Source organism: Dermacentor silvarum, chromosome 2, assembly GCF_013339745.2.
Source record: "Dermacentor silvarum isolate Dsil-2018 chromosome 2, BIME_Dsil_1.4, whole genome shotgun sequence".
NCBI classification, from domain to species: Eukaryota; Metazoa; Arthropoda; class Arachnida; order Ixodida; family Ixodidae; genus Dermacentor; species Dermacentor silvarum.
The window spans coordinates 198,105,915-198,116,601 of record NC_051155.1 but is presented as its reverse complement, the minus strand read 5'-3'; the positions used below and the strand labels follow the sequence as shown (position 1 = coordinate 198,116,601).

The 10,687-nt window shown below is 45.8% G+C and overlaps 1 long non-coding RNA gene across 1 annotated transcript; it reads left to right on the top strand.

Moving 5' to 3' along the window:
• Nucleotides 1-5,091: 5,091 nt before the first annotated feature.
• Nucleotides 5,092-9,681, top strand: LOC125943679 (uncharacterized). Its single transcript, XR_007465833.1, has 3 exons — nucleotides 5,092-5,153; nucleotides 5,985-6,074; nucleotides 9,399-9,681. It is a non-coding gene; the product is annotated as an uncharacterized LOC125943679 (long non-coding RNA).
• Nucleotides 9,682-10,687: the final 1,006 nt, after the last annotated feature.

The window sequence follows — 10,687 nt, the reverse complement described above, 5'->3', positions numbered from 1 at the left end:
AATTGTGAAATTGTAGCTCAGGCGTAGTAGACGTCATGTCTGCTTAGCTGGAATTCCATAACTAGCAGCGAGATATACGACCCTAAAATGTGCTACGAAATGTTATAGGTGCCTCTAACAGTTCGAGACAATCTTAACTGGAAAGCCGATGCATTCCTCAGCAAATTTAGTGAACGGATTTTTCGAAAGTGGTGCGAGTTTTAGGATTGTAATAAACAGACGTAACTTCACTACTCATTGGCTTCTATTTCTCAACCATAACATGTGCTCCAAAGATAGCAAAAAATTAATTAGCAAATTTTAGTTAATCAATTAAATAATGTTGAAACATTTACTTCTACTAATGCCCGCCTAGCCACGTAGCCTATCTGCAAGAACGGCGCGGTTTTGATGTGAGAGTTCCTATTCAAGCGAAGCTTGTATGTACTTGGCTGCGCCGGCGATGTAACGCTAAAAAAAACCAGCTGCTCTAAGAGTGGCTCGTGCTCGGCACGCGCTCGTGCCACTTCTCCCGCGTTCGTCGTCGTCTTCTGCTTCCACAGCTGGCTGCGTTGCCGTTAATCATTCCAGCGTAGAATTTCACTTCTCTTCTGCCGGCGTACTGTGAAGGCCATGTTAAGGGGGCATGAGCTTTTGCTTAAGGAGGTATGAGCCATTCGTTGTCTTACGTAACGGACAGATTTAATTTGAAGAAATTTCGTGAAAATCTATCCAGAATGAACGCGCTTGGGAAAGGGCTCGTCATCGACGTGCTGATTCTAGCTCGAGGGCTTTCGAAGCCCAGGCGAAACGTCAGCGAAGAGCCGCGGACCCCGAGTTGAGGGAGCGCGATGTTGAGGCCAAACGTCAGCGTCGTCTAGCCCTCCGGGAACCCGACAACGGTAGTGCACGCCTCGGCAACGCTAGCGCCAACTTCCCCGGTGTGACGGCCAGATTTCAACGTGAGTTCCTCATCTGGAACTTCGGAGCCAGCTGCAGTGCGTGTGACCGGTTGTGGTTCGAGCACAACGTGGTACTCATCAGTGCTATTCGTTCGGAGGAACACCGAAGAAACACACGACAAGCTTCGCTTACCCCCATCTCCTCGACAGGGGAGGGGCTACTGATTTTTTAATAAAATGTATTCCACATAAAAAGAAACACCTGAAATATTGTTGGCAGGTCGCCGGAGCTACCAGCCTTTGGTGAACGCTCCACGAAAAAGAACTGCGACCCTTCACGGCAGCAGTCTTAGTCTCTAGCGCCAAAAATCAGACAGTTGCCATCATTTCGGGCTACTGCTTCCGTAGTTTCAGTTCCAATCAAACCTGCCAAGTGAACGAAATATCCGCATAATCAATCAACGAGCCATCCTTATTCAGCCAGTACAGTTTAGTAATTGTAAGAGCAAAATATCTTTGTCGAAATCAACTCATACAGCTGCGCTGTATGAGTTGCATGTATAACCATTTCATGGTCAGGTACGATTCGTTCTTTAGCACGTGGCAGCAAACATCGGTGACCCGGGGTAACATTGGTGCGGCTGAGAGCAACCAAGCCGATACGGTCTGTTTTTCATGCACTAGGAAACGTGCCTACCGACCCTTGCCACGCTTCATTACGGGCACGCTTCATTACATCGAGCTCTTTGTCACGGCCGGGTTATAACGAGCGCGCACGTCTATTGGTGGGTGGTTATTTGGGGTAATTATATTGCCGGCCTGATGCACTTCGGCGTACTGCTATGCCCTTGCGGCTGTAGAGTCAAGGTGTGTTGAAACGGCGTTAGCTGAGGCGCTTGCGTCGGTATCTGTGCTTCAGGCAGAAGTCTCGTATCGACGTAGTTTCAATATTATTAGTGTCTGCATTGCAGAGCTCCTGCCCCGTTAGCATGCAAGAGCGTTTGAGCGCTGTTATTACCTTAATAGTTCTTGCATGGGAAAACAATGTTGCTACAGGAGAAAAGCACTGTTCCGATATTCCGCCCATGAGGCATTTTCAAGCGTCAAAGGTACGTAAACATGTCTTTTATGTCAAGCGTGTAGGTTTCATCTAAGTAGTGATTTATTCTTCGAAGCGAAACCTCGACATGACGATTGCAATAAGCTATTCACATGAATGGATTTGTTAGTTCTTTGAACTATGTTGCTTGAGAACGTGCTGCAAATACGAACGCGTCCTTATTATTCTGGTGCATTTGATAGGCACGTTCTTTCATCTATGGCGTGACAGCTTAGCACGCTGTGCACTCCACGTAAGGTAACATGGCTGAGTGCATAACGTCGGTCTCTAACTCAAGATTAGCAGTAGTGTCTTAGGAGTGAAGTAGCAGCATGCGGCTCAAGCAATTACCAACACACCGATGGCGAGAATTCGAAGTCGTTCCTCTACAGTGCTTAGCCCTAAGGTAAATTTGGTACAACGTGAAGGATAAAGTGCTGATCCATAGCCTCATTAAATGTGGTGCTTATTTCGCAAGAAATAACCATATAGAACCAGCCGTAAGAAAAAAAGAAAACGAAAGTGACTGGCACTCTAGCTATTGCTGGGTTCGCGAATAGCTATAGTAGTGCAGTGCGTAGACGTTTCGGCGTTGCGCTCGCTGCCCGAGTGCAATATTCCTGAAAGGATTAAAGGTGACTATGCCATTCTGTGCATCACGCAGCGACACGTAATGCAAAGCGTTTATTCGCAGCGTGTATCCGACGCAAAGATTCTGAACGACGGTGTGATGTTGATAACTGTTGTTGTCTGAGATACCAATGGTTCTTGTCATAATTAATTTATCGACTTCATGATTACTGAAGAGAATATGGCAGTAAATTACACAACTAACCCTCTTGCAGTTCAATGGGCTCTGGTATGACTTGGCCAAGACTGCTGACCCATACGGTGATACTCTGCAGTGTGTGACGACGCAGTACAAATCTCTCGGTTCTTCGGGACTGCACATCGTCAAGAACGCGCTGGATTCCAGGTGTAACGGCACGAATTCTCTGGCGCATTCAGCCTTACGCAGTTATGAAGCGGTGGCTTGGAGTGGATTGAAGTGGTACAGCTGAAGAAATATTTATGCAGCCTAACAATTACATGCAGGGATCGAGGTCTTCTCTCTTCTGGAAATTTTCATTCTGATTTTCCGCAAATGGAAAAAAAAGGGGAATAGCCACTCAGTCTCGTGAAATTATAAGAATGTGCGTTTATGAAAAGAGTCAAGTTGGCTTTCCAGCATTGCCCAACCACACAACCAACACATTCTTGAAATGGTGATTACTGCACAGAATTCATTCCATATATAATTCAAACACGAAAGCAAAACTTGCGCGCAGGCAGCAAAAAGAAAAAAAAAATTAGAGAAAGCATTTTAGCAATGTACAAACTTCTATGCAGCACTGCCCTCCATGTAACAATATAAACATATCATAAGTACACTGCGAGAAAGGCAGCTTCCCTCTTTTCGAAAGGGCTTACTCCTATGCGAAAAATGTACGAAGAAATCATATTTAGTTTTATATGTATCGAAGTTTTGCGTGAGAGAAACAAGTGATAAATTGAAAAACGTTGTGGAGGCTTTATCTCAACAGAGCAAGTGACCCGATATTGCCATCTACTGGAATGTGATGCCATGGAACGGTTACTGCCGCAAGGCAACAATACCAGTTGACTTAGCTCAAACAACGTGCTACCGATCGTTGGTTGCGCCAACGACCGATGTTGCCCTCCATATATATATATATATGAACGAGAAAAGAGGGAACCGAGGGGCCCCATTGTTATTCATCATATCATAAGAGACCAACACACAGTGACACCAAGGACAACATAGGGGAAATTACTTGTACTTACTAATTGAATTAACGAAATGATAAATTAATTGAAATGAAAATGGATGAGAAAACAACTGTCCGCAGATTGGGAACGATCCCATGTCTTCGCATTACGCCTGCGATGCTCTTCCATTGAGCTACCGCGGAGCCGTTTTCCCATCCACTTCAACATCCTAGGCGGCGGATGTGGAACATCCGCCGCCTAGGCTTGTGACTGGTGGCGCTGGCTAACACTGCCAGGGTTAGTTCTAGTTGTAAAACATAAATACCCCACAAAGTGGATGGGAAAACGGCTCCGCGGTAGCTCAATGGCAAGAGCATCGCACGCGTAATGCGAAGACTCCATGTTGCTCTACAATTTTCTCATTGACACCTTTCGCCTAATTATAATATTTGAGAAGTTGATTATATAATACTTATTATCTAGTTATGCGGAATAAAGAAATCTGAGTATCTCCAAGCTACGGCAAACAACATTACCTTGGTTCTGACCAGCTACGTATCATTTGCATATTTTTAAAGTTTGGCCCAAGTTAACTGAAACAATCTGTATATTTGATAAACAGAGATAACGAAGTACACCTATAAAATCTGCAGATGTTTTCTTTAAATGTGCTCGAATTCCGCAAGAAATCAGCCCTAAGTATTAGGCTTAGGTTTCAATCGTTTTCCTCATTAATATTAACGGTGAAAAAGGAGAGAATACCCAGACTTCGGTGACCCTGTGATTCCCCTAATCCAGTGACTTCGAACAGAAGTTGCGATACGTATCCTCGTCGCACCCCCAACACCGCCATTATTCATTCTGACGCGATTGCCGTGCCGTCATCGTCATCACATCGATTCCGACATATACGTATATACCGCGGCTCGCAGGAGCCCAGGACTAAGTGCTCCTCCCTCAGGGGAATTCCACCCTCAACTAGGACCAACTAGGACGATCAAGGTTTCCCTCACTTTCCCGTTGCTGTCATGTCGTCGTTGTCGGCACGCCATCACGACGTCGCCACACATCATGCCTTCGTCGCTGCTTTTTGATGGCCGTTATCATGCCGGAGTTATGATAATCAACTGCATAAATGATGCTCGCAGAAAAAAAAAATAACTTTGCAGTCTTTTGGTGAAGTTCCTGGAGATCGATCGACGTACCTTCAGATCGGCTGCGGTCTTCACATGGATGTCGGTCAATGCTTTTACATTATGACGAGTGAATTTGTCCTTTTGTGCATACGTAACTGATGATATTCTTATAAAATTGCAGCAATAATGCCGTGTCCTTGGAAGCCGACGCAATATTCATCGACCCATCGAAGTGTAACGGGGCCACAGTCATCACCGAAGATGATCGTGAGTGGCGCCAAATAGGCCACTTATACTGACCGGTTCAACCGACTAATCGCCGAGTTGATCCATGCGCGCATTGTTTACGCCAAGCAGCGGCAGACGATTTCAAGTTATTATGTTCGGTTTTTAATGGTAGCCTTCATTTTTTTCGAGCGGTTGTTATGGTGGCCTCCCTACCAGCGTTACGCTACAACAATTTGTGATTCTAGATTTATAAATTCTGACTATAGAAGACTTAAAAAAGAAACTACGAAGTTCTCGTTTTTCATGGGATGAATCAGGCTGGTAAAATTTTTATACAGTAGAATCTCGATACATGGAAATCGCAGAAATCGCAGCGTTCCCCTTAAACGGAATGCCTTGCGAACTCACCGGCTACAATTCATAAATTGAAATGTGTGCCGCAAAGTAAGTAATTAGAAAGTTTATTAGAGTGCTTAGGTTAATCATTCAATTACACATTTTGATTTCTCGTAGAAGTAATGGCCACCTCGAATAATTTAGCTCAAGGGTCGGAATTGTGCCATCTGCCACAGACAATTTTCTAAAATTCGTTGCAGTTAAAAAAAAAAGAAAATACCTGCTAGAAGGAAGACAGAAAAGCACACAACGCATCTTTGGACCCCATAGTCGCATGCGCGAACTGTAAAGTTTAGTTGCGCAACTACACGTAACTCAATTGCTCTTCTCCTTACGACGAGAGAGAGAGATAAAAGGAAGGCAACGATGGTCACCAGTCAGAAATCCGGTTGGCTACCCTACGCTGTGGGAAGGGAGAAGGGGAATAGAAAGAAGAGAGAGAACTGCGCTAATTATTTGGGTCCTGACTTTCAGGCGAGGGTGTCTACTACACTGTCGTCACCACAAACTACAAAGAGTACGCTGTCGTGGTCGCCTGCACTCTGGACAACGCTCCAATGATCAGTAAGTTCGAGATATCCTGCCAGTGTGGTTTGATATCCCATCAAAAGTTTCATGCGAAAGACGCTTTAGCGGGTACTTTGAACCTACGAATAGTCTGGCTACTGCTTCTGCAAGGCAGTTATTAGTCGAAGTAGAAGCCAGAGTAGAGTGACCTAGCCAGAGTGCCGGATTGCACCGCCACCCCCGTCATACCTCTTCCCTTCTTCTTGCGCTACTGTCACAAAACTAAATTAATTGTAAAATATTTACGGGGTTATAACTAAAGTGACAAAAAATCCGAAGTACGGTTGTTAATTAACACATTTTTAAGTTTTTCTTGTCGAGTGTAAGCATTCCGCATTGCAGCTTCGACATCGGCTGTGTTCTACACTCACCTCCGGCAGCTGCACGCACCGTTCACGTTGCGTATTGTATTTGGCGGCTTTTGGGAGACGGGTGCTTGCGGCCCTCCAGCGGCCGCCGCAGTAGGTTTCAAATGTTTCTATTAAAGCCTCCGAGACAATCATTGACTCTACTACGTTTGTCGTCTCGAAGGCTATAAAGTAATACGTTCGACTGACGCTAGGTGGCCAACGGGCAAACTTTACTTGATTGACAAGCTGGCAGATGGCGCCACACTAGGCCAAAGGAAAACCGAAACAGGACAGTGGACATGTGCGACGGAGAATGAAATGTTTATGATCATTGAAAGGGCAGTGCACTTCTGCTAGAGGCAAGATCAGGACCCCGTTGAACGCGGTGTTAGAGGGGCGAAATTGCCGACAACGATCAACTATTCATGCAGAGCGTCGTGGAAATAGCGCAGAAACCATTAAGCGTGCTTTGTTAGCATGTCGCAGTAGTCATACAGTGCTAAATGAGATCATATTTACTCTACCTGTAATAATAATAAGAGAAAGATCAATGAAAGGGGCTGAGAATAGTAAAATACGGCTGAAGGGTTGGTAGTGTTAATCCCTGGAAGGTGCAGAATAAAAAGTCATTCTTTAAATTACGGTAGTTGTTCTTTTTTCGTTCTTCCTTTTTTCGATTTTTTTTTACCACTAACCATGGAGCCGAAAGAAGAGTCGAAAGTAAACGCAGCAGAAAAATGTGTGCCGGTCAGTCCGCGATTCGCCCGCCAATGAATAAGTGGGCCATGGCTGTGCCATTGTGGCCAACATAGAGTTTATCAATATAACACCTAGAGGGTAATTTGGCGCCACCGTCTATGCGAGATTGTTAAAGTACAATAGCCTCTGTACCTAAACGGTGCTGTGACCTCATGGGAATGACGGGATATGTGACTGCGAGGCTTGCGTTGGCTTGCGTTGAACGATGATTTGTCTAAAACGTGGATATGGCTACACAAATAATGCGTTCTTAAAATGAAATCTACATAAAAGACTTTCATTCACTCATATTACATCTCTATTGTAAAGTTTACTCACCTACAATGCAGGATCAAGCGAAGAAAAGCAAGAACAGACGACAAGTTGTTCCAAAGCGAGCGAGAATCTTGTTGTCTGTCCTCCAACTTTAGCGGTTAGCTGATACTTTTTACACTTCATGTAATTGTACATCCAATAACATGTCCTCAAAATTAATCAGAACATGTTTTGTGGATTAATTAAGCTGAAACAGGTTTTTACGTGGTGTTTCAGCACGAAATGAATAGTTGTGACAGACGGAACAGATGGAGCCAGGCGCGTCTTCAATGCGTCCTGGCTCTCCAAGAACGATGCCAATTCGAGATCACAATATACCGGAATTCCCATCCATACCTCAGCGCAGCAGCGCCAGATTTCCCTGTAGGTAAATAGTGAGAAACTCTACGGTGGCCACCTCTTCGGACGCTCCAAACAGTGGCTTCTAAAAAAGATTTTTTATTTCAATATCGCTTCACTTGCCGCAGCGTCCGACTGAAGTAGTTATAGCAAACATTGCTGTCACTGCAATTTTGTGTTGCACTGCAAATTCCGTGAGTGTCCAAGCTGATGGTACATAATGAGCGTTTCTAATGGTAATTGAATCAGAAAACAAATTCCGCTTCATAATTGTCAGATTCTCTCCGACGACGTATCGAGTTCACCTGTGGGGAGTGCACTGCTGTCGTGAGACGCGTCACTCACATCTTAATGCGTGCGTCGGTGAAAGCAAATCTGCCAGAGAGCTAGGACTTGGCTTGCAGCTGGGAACCTACGTATATATCCATGCACTCCAATGCTAGGAACCTTATGGCGAGGTCGAGGTGATCTGTAGCAACCGAACAAATATTTACTCTTCTCTGATTTACGTCAATTTTGCTTGTGGCTGCGAAGAAAACGAAAAGAGGGGAGGGGGGGGGGGGTGGAGGTACGCAGAGGGGTCATGGGAGCCCTGGCCCGGATCCTTACGGTCTTCACGCTGTGATCGATGAAGGGGGCAAATGTGCTGATGATAACGCGGGGTCGTGTTCGCATTGGAATGTTTTTTTTTTTTTCTCTTATTCTTTGGAGCAGTGCACCTGCATAATTTTCCAAATAAAGCCTCGCTGTATTTTCGCTCGAATATCAAGTGCATTCTCTTAATTCCTTCATAACCACATCGCCGTATATGGCGCTGTGCCCTTACTATAGATAGCCAGGGAAAACACGGGGAATGCGGGAGATGGAAATTCAAGACGATGAGCAACACGAGAAAAAGGTGAGAGCAAGAGCCAACGTTTGGACAAGTGGACTTGTCTTCTTCAAGGCGGGTTAGATAGATAGAGTCACTGTATATGATACCAAGTTTTCGTAGCGTATACGGTAACACTAACTGTAAATTGCTTCTCGAAAACATTGTCGTTAGGCGCATTGGATGCGACTAGGGCTGATGAGAACGATGTGCAGTCATACTGCACTCTTCAGCGTCAACAAGATCAATGAACAAGATATTTAAAAAAAATGAAAGAAAAGCTGGACAGAAAAGCTCTCCCCCCCTCCCTCCGTTACTTTCTTCCTATGTCATCACTTTCTAAATGTAATCGGTTATTGACTGAACGACTGACTGAACGACCGACTGACTAGAGTGAATGAATGAATGAATTGTCTAACTGACTCCTGGCACTTTAACGACTTTAACAAGCAGTTGCACCTACGCTTCGATATCATGTGTGTATGTGAAGCATGCGTGGCACCGCTCTATCAAGCCCACATCCGGGTGCGAAAAAAAAAAAAACCGTCATGCATGCCGTTCGAATGGTGTGCTTTTCGATGTACCTTATTACCCATAGCGACGTTATGGCTCTCTGTACGTGACAAGCGTTTCTATCACCGCAATGTGTTTATAGTGATGGTAACCCATACATGCGTCTTGTTTCAGAGTGGGCCTGGATCCAGACGCGAAGACCACGCCTGCGCCGCGGCACTTTGCGGGTTCTACGCCACCTGCTGGAGGCCTATGGCTTCTCGCCCGAGCAGCTCACGATGCAGAACCCGGAATCTTGTGCCCGATTGCGAAGGAAACCATTGAACTCTTCGCAGCCAGCCAGCGTTCTTCTCTTCTAGATGCGATACTCAGTTTCACCGCAGATACGTCCGCCGCCATTGCGAAAGTAGCGCAGTTCCTCTCATAAACGTGTGCACGGAAAACGCTGCGCCATGCAGAGATAATAGAGAGTTTTTGATTAGGGGGACGCAAGCGTTGGGGCCCCCTAGCTCTTGGGGCCCCAACGCTTGCGTCCCCCTAATTTAAAACTCTCTAGTTTGTCGTAACAGCTCCGTCACAGAAAATTTGGCCTATGCCTTTGGGTTAAAATACATCGCAATTCTAATGTTCACAGCAAGACTGCGCATTCCTCTGTTTTCCCTGGTCACTCTATGCTAGAGCTCTGCACGGGCCCGGGCCGGCCCAAAAGGCCGGGCCGTCCGAAGCGTTTTTTTTGGCGGGCTCGGGCCGGGCCCGGGCTTAAAGCCACGGGCCCGGGCCGGGCTCGGGCTTGAGGCCGCGGGCCCGGACCGGACACGGGCTTGAAGCCACGGGCCCGGGCCAGACTCAGGGCCCGCTCATTAAAGGACTTGAGTAGGCCTTCGAGCCCACGCAACCGTTATGCATTGCAGGGTTCAATGCATTCTGTGCCAAGCTGAAGTGACACGTGCAAGATGACTGTCATTATCATCATCAGCCTATATTTATGTACACTGCAGGACGAAGGCCTCTCCCTGCGATCTCCCATTAACCCTGTCTTGCAATAGGTGATTCCATATTGCGCCTGCGAATTTTCTAACTTCATCACCCCACCTAGTTTTCTGCCGTCCTAGACTGCGCTTCCCTTCTTTTCGTATCCATTCTGTAGCCCTAATGGTCCATCGGTTATCCATCCTACGTATTACATGGCCTGCCCAGCTTCATTTTTTCCGCTTAATGTCAACTAGAATATCGGTTATCCCCGTTCTCTGATCCACACCGCTCTCTTGACTGTATATCTTATCGAAGAAAATAGTAAAACAGATGATGTTCTCATTTTAACAGCCGAGCTGTTTCAGTCAGGTGCATTGTGTCTGCTGAATCAAAAAAAAAAAAGTGTGCCGATCCTGGTAGCAGTGTAGAAAGGGTCCAATCGCAATGGCACATACACCTGTGAACTAGCGAAGCTGAGCCTGGATAAGTCT